General features: G+C 40.8%; 1 pseudogene; it reads left to right on the forward strand.

Annotated features, from left to right (window-relative positions):
• The first annotated feature begins 1,457 nt into the window (after positions 1–1,457).
• On the forward strand, positions 1,458–13,660 carry LOC101042920 (putative protein FAM10A4; annotated as a pseudogene).
• The last annotated feature ends 832 nt before the right edge of the window (positions 13,661–14,492 follow it).

Raw genomic sequence — 14,492 nt, forward strand, 5'->3', positions numbered from 1 at the left:
AACTTGAGTGAAAACACTTTATCTCCTATTGTATTTTTAAATGTTTTAAACTACAAGAGTGACCAGAAGTTTATTGCACCTTAAAAAAAAAAAAGGTTTAATTTGGACATGAATTGTTTTTGTTTTTGTTAAAATCATAGAAAGAATGGCTTATCCTTGGTCCAGGTAGTCCCTGGAGTGGGTCCGCTTTTGACATTTAAGCTACATAAAGTAGTCATGGATGGGTCTTCACTGGAGCAAATCCCATTTCTTATTACTATGGAGAGAAGTTGGGGGATATAGCAAGAACCATGGATGCCTGCTCAGCATGCTGCTGCCTGCACAGGAGAGGAACTCATTGGCAGGATGGATGGAACGGATCAGGCTGACCGTGAAACGTCCAGGGCCAAATGCCAAGGTCAAGAGCGCCCAGGGTGGATCTGATAGGTACAAAGGTAAACAGATCAAGTATGAAGCATAAGTCAGTGAGGACTGGTTAGGAACACCATTCCCCATAGGCCTGCACGTCCTGACCCTTCTATATGAGATTATTCAGAGCACACTGAATTCACTTGATGCATGGACAAAGTCCCTAAAGTAGTTTATGATTATGTATTGGCTTGACGCTCTTGGAAAAACCTGTGGCTCGGAATTCTCCACGCCTCCCTTTGTGTCATTAGCCAGAGATATGGTTTGTATGGAATGGGCTGAAGCATATTTTCTCCATCCAGATAAACGTCAGGCAGTCTCAGAAGACCACTCGTAGCTTATTGCAGGAACGTAGAGAAACAGTGACTCGCCCACAAACACATTCTCTTCACCGGTAGAATTGCCTCAAATGTGGCTTGGAGAAGCTATGTCTTGACTCAAGCTAATACTTGGTAATAAAGCTTCCTGGGAAAGTAAGACTGCCAAAGTTTAAGTGGTGGGTTTTTATGACCAGGATTACGGTCCATTAAGGGACGAGGATGAAAACAGCAGCTTGTTTCATTTTGATCTCTTCTCTAGGCCGAACCGCCATCCTATTTCCAATTAAAGTTCCACAAGAAAAATGCTGACATTCCTCCTCCAGAAACAATCTTCCTGGCTCTTTCCCAAAAAACCCACCATTGTCTGGCCACATCTTCACAACATCAAGATTCTACAGTTTTGTTTTCTCCAAGAGAATAAATGGCCTACAAATAAAATGAGCATTCATTGATTTTGTTTAATGAGAAAAGAGAGCACATGAAATGTGTGCAATCTGAATGGGATGTGGAAACAGTGTTCCCTTCGCTGATGGAGAATGAGAATCCTTCCCATTGATGATCTTGGCTTTGTGCTGCAGGAAGGGGTACATCAGCACCTGACTATTACAGTGAAACCACATGACCATGAAACATTATTCAGCTTCCACCTTTACCTTGCCCCGTGGCTCAGGGAATAAGATTGAACAACCTTATTCCTTCCATTGTTAATTCCAACAATGACTGCCATGCATGGCAAAGAAAGGCGCCTTCATATCCAGATATGGTCTGGTCATTTTTGAGCGCAAGGTACACAGCTGTCATAAGGGTACTCTAGGCAAATCCTACTAGGTAAGAATACTGGGATGGAGAAATTAAACTACTATTTAACTATTGAGGAAGCCTTGGATCTGTCCCACATTTCAAAGGATGTCAATGTGATAAACTACTCTTTGGACTTTTCCAATAACGAGTCTTTAAAAATAGCTTTGCATCATGTATCAAAATAAATTTCAATCTAACCAAAGAGATCTCATATGTACATAAGGAATCTCTCAAAATCTATTCAAAAGGAAGTAAAAATGAATAATAATAAACTATTTTATTTTTATAAGAAATATTGAAGAGCCCTATCAAGAAAAATATCTAATAGGTTGTAAAATAAAGTCACCTTTAGGTTAGCACAAGAAAGTCCCAAGAAAGATAAGCCAATTTCTCTTTAAGAATATTTTCATCAAGCTAGGAGATTTCAAATAAATCCAAACGGGAAACAAAACAAAATGGAAGTCCTAACATCACTAGGCTTATCTGTTCTGTCAAAACTTAATAGATAATACATTCACCTGCTTCTGAACACACAAAAGGAAAATACCTTCATGGACAGCCAGAACAAATGTTTGTTAATGGAAAACTACAGACAAATGAAAATTTTTGCAACAACTGTAATTTGGATCAAATTGTTTTTCTGTCTCTCCTCCTCTTTTTATGGCCCACCCTAGGATACATTTATCCCAAATGATTGTTTGGTTTATCATCGCACAGCAAAGCATGTAAGGCATGATATTTCCAAGGGGAATATTTTCCTTTTCTCTTTACCCATGCTTTAAGATTTTCGAGGGAAAGGGGATGTCTGCGCGCTGTGGGCTGAGGTTATCCCCTGGCTGGGAATTGGATGAAGAATTACCCTTTAGTAGGAATGTCTTCTTCCAGAGGGTGTTCAGAGGGGACAGTGGCATACATTGAACCTGGAGGGTTGATGCTATCGAAATTTGACCTTGCAATCTGCTTTGATGTGATTATATATAACAGATAAGCTGCAAATGGCCACCAAAAAAAATCTTTCAAGTTCCCACACCCTAAAGATGACTAAATGAACTGCTGGAATTTTCAAGGAGAATTACTATTTATTGGGAGGTGTCTTGGTCTGCTCAGGCTGCCATAACAAAGTACCACAGACTGGGGGGGTTGAACAACAGAAATTTGTTTTTCCACCATTCTGAAGGCTGGGAAGTCCAAGATCAAGATGCCAGCAGAGCTGGTGTCTGGTAAGAGCTCTCTCCTTGGGTTGCAAATGACCACCTTCTCGCTGTTTCTTTACATGGTGGAGAGAGCAAGAGGAAAAAAGGAGAGAATGAGTGCTCTCATGCCTCTCCTAATAAGGACACTAATTCTATCAATCAGAGCCCCACCCTCATGACCTCATCTAGCCTGAATTACTTCTGTAATGGCCTTATCACCAAATACAGTCACATACTTAGTGGTTAGAGCTTCAATCTATTAATTTTGTGGAAAGAACAAAGTTCAGTTCATGGTAGAGGGGTAATATTCAAAATATTTAACCGCTATATACAGGCCCCAACCAATCAGAAGAGATGGTTACTACATCTGCCCACTGGACTGGTTCGTGCAAACTGAGCATCAGCTCTGCCCTATGAAGCTAGAAAACAAAAAACAGCAGAAGTCTTCCTCTTGACCTACACCTGGAAAAGTCTTCGCTGTGTAATTAAAAGAAGTTCTGGCCAGGTGTAGTGGCTCAAGCCTGTAATTCCAGCACTTTGAGAGGCTGAGGGAGGCAAATCACTTGAGGTCGAGAGTTTGAGACCAGCCTCGCCAACATGATGAAACACTGTCCCTATTAAAAATATTTTTAAAAATCAGCTGGGTGCAGTGGCAGGCACCTGTAAGCACAGCTACGTGGAAGCTGAGGCAGGAGAATCTCCTGAAGCCAGGAGACATAGGTTGCAGTGAGCTGAGATGACACCACTTCAGCCTGGGTGACAGAGTGAGATGTCGTCTCAAAAAAACCAAAATTTAAGAATTAAATAAATAAAAGATGGCTCCTACATAGTGCCTTGCCCCCCCCCAAAAAAAAATGTAAAAATAGGTCTTATCCATTCCTGCATGGAAGTAACTGTTGCTTTATCAACATAAATATATTTTAATTTATCAATCTATTAATATGTTGATCTGGGGAGAAGAAAATTGTAGGAAGCATTCATTGTATAGATTATATAGTTTTATCATTTCCATTTATTATTTTGTAATCAAAAGGCAAGCTTTCAACCTCTTTTAATTTATAAATATGCCCACTTTTTAGTCCTTAAAATTCTTAGGAAAAAAAAAAAGTCAACTACATTAGCTTTAGTTTTGCCTGAGGTTTTTCCTGTTAGAATTAAATATTGCATGAAGAGCTGGATCTGGTGCTAAATATAAAAACAACTTTTTCCATTCATGTGGATAGTTTATTTCTTGTTTCAGAGTTGGCTTTTTAAAAAATATCAAAAATAACAAATTTCTAAATGAGAAATTGAAATGTTTACAAAGACCATTCTAATGGTATTCAAAGGAGTGGCTGTCAGGAGGACCCCAGCCATTCTCTAAGCATGGTTACAGTCTCTCTCCCCTAAAAAATGAAATTGCCCCTTTTCTTCCTCAGCATTTGAAGAATGAAGCCTTTTTTCCCCAACAGAACATGTTATATCCACAAGCAAGACAGCCCACATCATGTTTCCATGTGGGTTTCCTGCATGATATCTATTTTAGTTTCACAACCTACATTGCAAGATATTTATTATTCTGTCTACTAAACACTAGAATCACCTTCTCGGCATTGTGACATTTACTAGTTATCTCTGGGGTGTAGTCCTGAGAACCACTGCATCTAACCAAGCTAGACAACTTGTAGTATTCAAAATATTCCATGCAATGCTGTACCTCTGGACTCATTACATATTCTGTTTCTCGTAATTAAAATGTTCAACTGACCTTTCTTCTTTGTCCATTGAATTATTATTCACCCTTCCTAACTTTGTAGAGGCTTTCCCCATTCTCCTTACACCACATTTCCCATCTCTAGCTTTGAATATTGCACTTCATTAGCCAATGAGTTTATATACAAATAACTAAAAACCTGAATCACAGTGGCTTTCAACCAAAAGACAAGTAAGAATTCTGAAAGGGAATCAATTCAAGACTGTTTCAGTAGCTCAGTTTTATTTTTCAAAACTCATGCCTTTTCTTTTCTTCAATCAGCCATCATCGGTATATTAGATTTTCATCCTCTTGCTAATTGACTCATGGTTGCAAGGTGGCTGCCAGAACTCTAACATCATGCCCTCACACCACTGTTGCAGTTAAGCAGGAAGGAGATTATCAGAAGCAATGTGTTATTTTTTTATCTGGGAATTAAATCTGCACTCACAGACATCTCCCTGTGTCTCATTAGCCACAACTGTTCCACAAGAACATGACGCAAAGAGGCTGACTGAGAAAGTGAATCTCTATTAAGGGATAGTATGATACTATGATTGGCCTAGAGACAAATATTTCATACTTTATGGCTGACCATATTCACTAACACACACACACACACCAATCAAGGGGCTCAAGTTTAAGGTAAGGAGAAAGGGAAGAATGGTGGTTCAGCAGGCATCTCACAGTACCTGCAAACTTGTGAATCTATCTCTATAGGGCATCTGCAAACCAAGACATCAGGAATTGGGTCTTATTCCCTTGCGATTCCTCAGACTCCAGCAGAACAGTAAAGTTTTTCTCTGGGAACAGAGTTTAGATTCAGCTGTCACACCCAACAAAAGACAACAGGTATACCTGGGATCAAGACCAGGTCCCAGCCATCTCTCTGTAATTGCAGCCCTTTCTTTCTCTCTCAAATAAGTCTGCAGCTCAGTATCCCTCAGGGATAATAGACCACTCTGTATATAACTAGATGATGATAGTAAAATAATTGTTTATATTTTACATACCACTTTGCAAAGCCTTTTTTTTAACCCTGATATCTACCCTGAAGGTAAATAGTATGATCCCTATTTTATGGAGAGGAATAGAGGTCCAAGGAGGGTAAATATAGTTGCCCGAGTCCACAAAGCATAAGGCTGCTGACATGATGTTGCATCGCAAGCCACCTGACTCTGTGTCTGCTTCAGTCACTCTCTGCTCCTCCCGCACCCTGGGGCTGCTCTGAGCTAGAAATAAGCAAAATCTTGGGCAACACTCTATGAAATCCCCTACCCTCATGATCCCACAAGGAATAATCTTCCTGTCACGATCCAGGCACTTACAGGATCAGCCCAGTGCCTAGACTACAAGAATGAGACAAGAAAAAGTCCTTCTGACTCCACGTTAGAACGACTGACACATTGCAAGAGAAGATTTCAGGGTTTCATACGGACCCAACATAAAGGGCCCAACCTCTTTTAAAAGTAGAGAAAGTGTACGTGTTTGGTTAGGATAATAAAAATCCAATGAATATTATATAAACATGCTTATTGAGAGCCCAGAATGGGTTGACTCCAAACAAAATGCAAAATCAGACCTTGCTGTCTAACAGAAAACTCAGCTATGTCACCAACTAGTTTATGAAATAAATATAAAAACAGACTCAAACATTATTCTGAGATAACAGGCACAGGTTCTTTTTAGATTTAAATCATGTGCCCTATTATTAAGAGCATTAATAGAAATGTTCCCTAAATGTTTATAAGGTGTTTACTCAGTTTCTGTACTGAAAGTCAGGACATCTTGGTACTGAAAATATTTCATGCCCAACAGTTATACAAAACCACTATTTCTTCGGTTTATAGCCCCTCTTAATCTCTTTGTGGAAATCTCCAGACCTCAACTACATTCCTTGAAATTTTACAGGGCACAAGAGGAACAGAAATCAGCTCAAAATGAATATGTGTATTCAGAAATGCATTGAGATTTTTCCAACTTTTCAGGTACCTCACACAAATTAATCTTCTTAAGGGCCCTGGTGGTCTCTGAATCACTGCTTCACTTCCCCACTTCTCAGCACCCCATTGTATTCTCTTGATAGAAATAACTGCCAGATCATTAGGGAAGAAAAAGTTTATTGAGTCAGGATCTGGGAGGGCCCCCACAAGGTCAGGAGCAGGTACCACCAGTTTTACATAATTTTTGCATCTGCACCAATTTGATTTAAGGTTATAAGTGGAATTTATTGGTGAGTATTGTACTATAAAAAGTGGTTTATACCATACTGTCTCATATTTATTATGATTCAGTCAAAAGTGAATTCTACACATGCTGTCTGCAAAGAGCTGATACAATGCGGAAACAAAATCCTGGCTTTCAAAAAACACATTTGTTCTCCTTTCCATTGTCTTTAATGGTTTACTTAGATGGAATAAAAATTCGTTTAATGTTAAAGCCATATCTTTTCCTGTGGCACTAATCACCAAATGGAAATTATTAGAATTTTTAAAAAGCAGAAGGAAGCTGAACATGATGTGTTAGGATAATGGTAATAGAGAAAAATATAGTTTTTTGAGTGAAATGTATAAAATAAAGAAATTATTTAGGATCTAAAAGAAGAAAACAAATGTGTAGAAGTGCAGGATAAATCATTCTGTAATTTCAATCTTCTAACAAAAACAAAAACAGTCACTCACTTGCCGTTTCTGGTTTAGACTGTATCTCTAGGAAGAGAAGGGAATCAATGCCTGCTATACTGTCTCAAGCAGGGTGACAATTGAGAGTAACTTAATGGCCACTGGAAACTTCCCCAAGTTTATTTATTATTTACTTATTTTGAGACAGAGTCTCACTCTGTCACCCAAACTGGAGTGCGATCATAGCTCACTGCAGCCTCAACCTCCCTGGCTCAAGTGATCCTCCCACCTCAGCCTTCCAAGCAGCTGTAACTACAGGCACGCACTATCACACCTGGTTAATTTTGTGTATTTTCTGTAGAGACGGGGTTTCACAATGTTGGCCAGGCTGGTCTCAAACTCCTGGGCTCAAGAGATCCTTCTGCCTCGGCCTCCCAAAGTGCTGGGATTACAGGCTTGAGCCACTACGCCTGGCTGCAGATTCCTTTTTAGAAGGCAAATTGGCCATTATTATTTCTGTGATACCAACCCTGCCGATTTCAGAATTTCTGGTTTATATATCTGAATAAGTAATTCCATCATTCCAAGAGTGAATTACACACTTTAATTTCAAGGGAACATCAGAATCCCCTCTGAGACTACAACCAGATTCCAGTGCCTAGCTTATTCCTCCTTTAATATGTCCTTAGTCATGGTTGTAATATTACTAGAGTGCAAAAGAACACAACAACAACAACAAAAAGGTTTACTTCTTGGTCAATGCCGAGACTCATGAACAAGAGGTGCCCCTAGCGGCTGCCTCAGTTTGGGGAGACATTACCATTTGGCCATGTTTTTTACCCAGTTCTCTTACAGGGGTCTCACATAATCTAATGGGTACATTTAATGCTTTTCATTTGGCTTAGTTTGATTTCCTCTGCTTCTTACCATTCACCATGTGGTTCAATATCCTAAATGGTCTTTTTTAATGTGTATAAATAAAATAATAACATGTCTGAGATTTGCCTCAAAATATGCCAGGGGGACCTGTAAATGAAACAAGGTTGGCCATGACTGGTCATCTCTGAACCTGGGTGACGAGTACAAACAGGGTTCGTTTTGCTTCTACCTCTGTACATGTTTAAATATTTTTTACAATACAATTCATATAAATATTCTCTTAAGAAGTGTTATCATTCTGGTTTGAGGGGTTTGGTTTTTTTCTCTTTTGTTTTGGAGAATTTACAGGTAGCTTTCTCCTGGACAGCCAGGCTAATTAATGATCTGGTTTACTCTGGGTGGCTGTAGGAGGGTGGCCATTTTCTAAGAGTCAGGATACAGACACTTTATTTAGAGACTGCTGCTGACCTATGAGCCAGAGCCAATGCTGAGTTCTATAAAACCCACACTTGGGGCTCCCTTATAGGCAGAATTCCATCCACTGTTCACAAAAGGCTGGTTAAAAGAAGATGCCCCCCCCCCTTGGCTCTCCTACCCCAAACCTGCAAATGACTCAGGTAGAGAAGAAGAGGCACTTCAAGTTCATGGAGAGAAGAGGGACGAAGGGGAAGTGGCACAAGAGACACCTGGTTCCCAAGAGAACTTAGCTCAAAAGTGGAAGGCTCAGACCACGCTGGGTGTCAGTCATCAGCCTGACAAACAGTGGGTTAACTAAGGCTGTTCTAATTTGAAACACTGAGAATTAGAGGCCCAAGAGAACAATAGTATCTGGCAAATATATCTTGAATTAAAATGAATCTCGCTTTATTCCTTTTCTCTTTCCCCTGGGGGTGGGGAAAAAACTCCTTAGTTGAAGGATCTCCAAGGCTTTCCTGATTTTCAAAATTGATCTCTCTCTGGAATGTTGCTAGAATGCAAAGAGTGTAATTTTTCCAGAATCATTTGCTTTTTCAGGGATGTGAACACTGGAATGTTTCTGTGTTCTCATTGCAGCTCAGCTCTCCATTAGACCAGCCTCAGAAATGTTAATAATTAGAAAGGAGCTGGGTGCCTTTCTGAGGCTTTGTTTCTTTGTATCTTAAATTTTTTTCTCTCTAGTGTTGATACTAAAAACTGCTCTATTTGTATAAAATCAGAGACATCAACGAACTGTGTCCTTACACAGCCCAATGTCATGGTTGTTACATAAAAACGATTCTCATCAAATTAAAGAATAATCTCCAGATTTTTTAAATGATCCACCCCATCAACAAAAAAGTAGGAAACATACATACACATACACACATACACATACACTTGATCTCTAACAATTCATGCAAACACATAATTTGGGGAAAGGAACCCCTATTTAATAAATGATGCTGGGAAAACTGGCTAGCCACACCTCATCTTTTCATACTTAGTTGAATAAAGCAATTTATTTGCATAATTTAATTGAATATAAATTATTCAATTATTTACTTACAAATGATAGCCCTATTGAAATAATGGGAAGGTAGCATCAAAATATATAACAGTGTGCTATGCCCTCTTCTAAGCACTTTACGTCTATGAATGTTTTCATCTTTCTGAGAACTCTATCAGATGGGTAATGTTGTTTCTTCATTTTGCCAATGAAGAAACTAACGCACACAGAGGGTTATTACTTACCCAAAGGAATGGGAATACCATTAGGAAGAGGCAGAGCCAGAATTCAAACCCTGGCCATTTGGTTCCAGAGTCTATCTCTTTAAGTAGTAGATTAGTACATGATAGAACAGAAAGAGAAAGAAGGGGGAAGGGAAGGCAAAGGGAAAAAAAGGAAGGGAAAGGAATGAAAAAAGAATAATCACTAACTGAGATTTTTTGTGAGAAAATTAGAACATTTTCTTTTAAATTTTCTTCTTCCAGCCCTCACAATGTATCATCTGGCACACTACCAGGGGCTCCTACCTCCTCCCCGTACCAGGTTGGAAGCCATTAACCTAAATGTTGCTTCTTTGGAAGCTGGTAGAAGGCCTTCTGGGAGGGCTTGAGAGCTACAGATTCTGCAGCTAATCCCTAGTATTCAGTGTCATCAGGGTTATTCAGGACCTTTGATGGCATAAATAAGTTTCCATGTCAAAATTGCTTGTCTAGGTGTGAATCGATGTTCTCACCATCTTCTGGGCACCATTATACTTTGCTTACATTCATATTACTATTTATTATCTGGAGAGCTTTGTCCTGTATTGTCAGGAAAACAAGGAGATGCTGAGAAAAAAAAATTAGTGCCGAGGACTAAAGTGACCATTTGTAATATAGTCTTAGAACTGTGGGGGTATCCGGTACCCCAGGGCCATTGCCAGCTTCATGCCCAGCCAAAGAGGAAATGGGCACCAAACATGATAACAAACTCTAAATGCCATCCCTACTGGCCGTCCAGGGAAAATATTTTCATGGTGTAAGTTTTGCCCTCCCTTCTCCACCACATTGAAGTCAGTGCACAGGAGACCGAGCAGTATTTAAAAGTAGAGATGATCTAGACTTTCCAAATGCCCCAACCAAGACCAACCTCACTATGTGCCAATCCTAGTGGACTGAGCAAGTCAAGTGAGGATGAGTGCATGAAAAGTGGACCTATTGTCATCTCTTAGGAAAGGAGGAAGATGACTCACATTTTACTAAGGGCATTTCACATTCTTTATATCTTATCACCTCACGGCTGCAGAAAATGGGGAGAGTGAGGCACAGAGTAGGGCTCACATCAGGCCTCATACTCTCTGTGAGGCCCACCTGATTGGGCCCCTGGCTACCCTGTGGCCCTACTTCCCACCACTCTCTTTAGTCACCTTGTGCCAGACACTGTCCCTCTTGCTGTCCCTGTAATGTGTCAAGAAAGCAACATCTGCAGGCCAGTAGCATATGCTGCTACCTCAGCCAGAAGTATACATCCCAGAAAGCCACCTGCTCAGCCTCTTGCTTCACTCAGACCTCTACTTAAGCATCACCTCCTTAAAACATACCTTCCCTGGCCCTTTCGTCTATCATAGCGCCTCACTCTACATCCATCACCTGCTTTATTTTTTCCTTCAAAAGCTTTCTCTCTCCACAATATCAAATTATACATAGCTATTTGCTATATGGATGTCTCCCCTGACAAAGAAGGGAAACTTCATAAAGACAGAAACATTCTCTAGTTTGTCCTGCAACACATCCTCAATGGCTAGAGTGGTGCCAGGTACATACTGAGCATTCAATAAGTATCTGTTGAATAAATTTCATGGGGAGTGCAGTCCAAACACAAATCCCTCTGAGTATAAAACTCCTACTCTATTTTACCTTCGGAAATAATCCATATGACTTATTCTCGGGGCCTGCTGCTTGAGGAAGAGAGTCCTCTCCACTGCCCTCCAGCCCCTCAATACACATATATACAGCCACCATCTGGAAGCGCCATCTGCTGCCTCTGGTGAGGCTGAGACATCAGCTGAGGCTGCACAGCACCGCTGTTGTCCTGCTCCAGTTACCTCTCATCGTATGGAAGCCTGAGAGCTCCCTCTGAGTGGCACCGTCTTCCCTCTGCCCTGGCTCTGCATTACAGCATTTCTTCTCTGAATCTATCATGCAGAACAATGGATTAGCAAACACCCAAGGAAAACGCCAAGAACACTTCAGACGTGGTGGAGGCAGACACAGCCATGTCAGCATGGAATGTTAGAGACAAGGCCAAGAAAATGAAAAGCTGCACAGTTTCAATAACTGAGAAAATTCCAGAAATCAGGTCAAGCCAAAGTTGGCTTTTCAGTGAACATTAAATCAAATCCTCTATCAAGTATGTAAGGTCCTTGGAGGACAAGGGTATACCCACTCTCTCCTCTCTGGGGATCAGTACACATATCACTTACGTTTTCATTTAAAAACATGAAATAAGACTTTAGAAAAATAATAACAGTGACCCTAAAAGCACCTGAAACTGCAGCTTAGTAGTTTGCTTTTGTGATTTTGATGAGTCTAAAGAGCCTTCAAATAACAAATAGTAAAGAATTAGGGGTGATCAAATTCAGTTGGGAATAACTCTTCTGAGTAAGGCGTTTTATCTGAAATTGTCGTGGCGCAGATCAAGGTCTTCCTCATGCCAGGAGCCTCTCTCTGGGCATTATGGGTTCTTCTAAGAACAAACAGGATGTTCCAAAGAGTACTTTTCATGATCCTGACCAATGGATCAATATGTTCACTGCTCCTGCAATTGTCCATCTGCCAATGAAGGGAGAAGCAAGTGTGCTGGGGCCCTCATTTCCATCACAACTAGTTCTACCCTGCATACCTGATCCTTTGTGTGATTCTTGCCAATTCAGTGGTGAGAACAAAGAGAAAACAGGAAGACTTTTCAGAGTGTGAACCATGAGGTTATAGACGGGGCTAGGAAACATTCTCACCAAGATAGGTGCCCCGGGTTCCCATGCACATATTTTCTTGGATGTTAAGAATTAGTAAGTTTAGGGAGATTTGATAGCCTAAATTATAAATAAAGGTAAAATGGACGCCGAGCCAGTGCCTTGGCCTGGAAGCGGGCCGCAGACCCTCAGCGTCGTCCACCGCCTCCCAACCATGGACCCCCCGCAAAGTGAACAAGCTTCAGGCCTTTGTGAAGATGTGTACGCAGGATCCAAGCATTCTGCACACTGAGGAAATGCACTTCCTGAGGGAGTGGGTGGAGAGTATGGGGGATAAAATACCACCTGTTACTCAGAAAGCTAAATCAGAAGAAAATACCAAGGAAGAAAAACCTGATAGTAAGAAGGTAGAGGAAGACTTAAAGGCAGATGAACCATAAGTGAGGAAAGTGATCTATAAATTGATAATGAAGGTGTGATTGAACCAGACACTGATGCCCCTCAAGAAATGGGAGATGAAAATGCAGAGATAGCAGAGGAGATGATGGATCAGGCAAATGATAAGAAAGTGGCTGCTATTGAAGCCCTAAATGATGGTGAATTGCAGAAAGCCATTGACTTATTCACAGCTGCCATCAAGCTGAACCCTCACTTGGCCATTTTGTATGCTAAGAGGGCCAGTGTCTTCATCAGATTACAGAAGCCAAATGCTGCCATCCAAGACTGTGACAGAGCCATTGAAGTAAATCCTGATTCAGCTCAGCCTTACAAGTGGCGAGGGAAAGCACACAGACCTCCAGCCCACTGGGAAAAAGCAGCCCATGATCTTGCCCTTGCCTGTAAATTGGATTATGCTGAAGATGCTCGTGCAATGCTGAAAAAAGTTCAACATTGCAGAACTAGGACACAGAACATTGCAGAACATCGGAGAAAGTATGAGTGAAAACATGAAGAGCGAGAATAGAAAGAGTTAAGAAGGCTTGAGAAGAGCATGACAACAGTCAGGAGCTCAGTATGGCTCTTTTCTAGGTGCTTTCCTCGGGGAATGCCTGGTGGTTTTCCTGGAGGAATGCCTGGAATGGGAGGGGACATGCCTGCAAAGGCCAGAATGCCTGAACTCAGTGAAATTCTTAGTAATCCAGAGGTTCTTGCAGCCACATGGGATCCAGAAGTTATGATGGCCTTCCAGAATGTGGCTCTAAACCCAGCAAATGTGTCAAAATACCAGAGCAACCCAAAGGTTTTGAATCTTATCAGCAAATTGTCAGCCAAATTTGGAGGTCAAATGTAATGCCCTTCTGATAAATAAAGGCTTTGTTGAAGGAAAACCAGCCTAGAAAAATAATAATAATAATAAAATAAATGTAAAATGCCTATATGAACGAGTAAACAAAATGTGATCTATCCCATACAATGGAGTATTACTCAGCCACAAAAAAGGAATGAAGTACCAATACACCCTGCAACGTGCGGAAAACACTATGCTACGTCAAAGAAGCCAGTCACAAAGGACAGTCTGTTGTATAATTTCATTTATATGGAATGTCCAGAGTAGGCAAATCTATAGATATAGAAAATAGATTAGTGGTTGTCTGGGGCTGGGGGGCCAAGAGGGTGAAGGGAGGAGGGGTGACAAGGAAAGGACAAGGCGTTTCTTTCTGGGGCAGTGAAACGCTCTAAAACTGACTGTGGGGATTGTTGCACAGATCTGTGAATGCACAAAAAGCCGTTAATTGTACACTTACTAATTTATTATTATTATTTTAGATGAAGCCTCACTCTATCACCCAGGCTGGAGTGCAATGGCACGATCTCGGCTCACTGCAACCTCCGCCTCCCAGACTCAGGCAGTTCTCCTGCTTCAGCCTCCAGAGTAGCTGGGATTACAAATGGGCACCACCACACTTGGCTAATTTTTTGTATTTTTAGTAGAGATGGGATTTCACCATGTTGGCCATGCTGGTCTTAAACTCCTGGCCTCAAGTTACCCACCCTCCTCAGCCCCCAAAGTGCATGAGCAACAGTGCCCAGCCTAAACTGTACACTTTAAATGGGTAAATTCTATGCTATATAAACTATGTCTCAATAAAGCTATTTTTTTAAAGCCAAACAAGATGAAATGC

This window comes from Saimiri boliviensis, chromosome 10, assembly GCF_048565385.1.
Source record: "Saimiri boliviensis isolate mSaiBol1 chromosome 10, mSaiBol1.pri, whole genome shotgun sequence".
In the NCBI taxonomy this organism is placed as follows: domain Eukaryota; kingdom Metazoa; phylum Chordata; class Mammalia; order Primates; family Cebidae; genus Saimiri; species Saimiri boliviensis.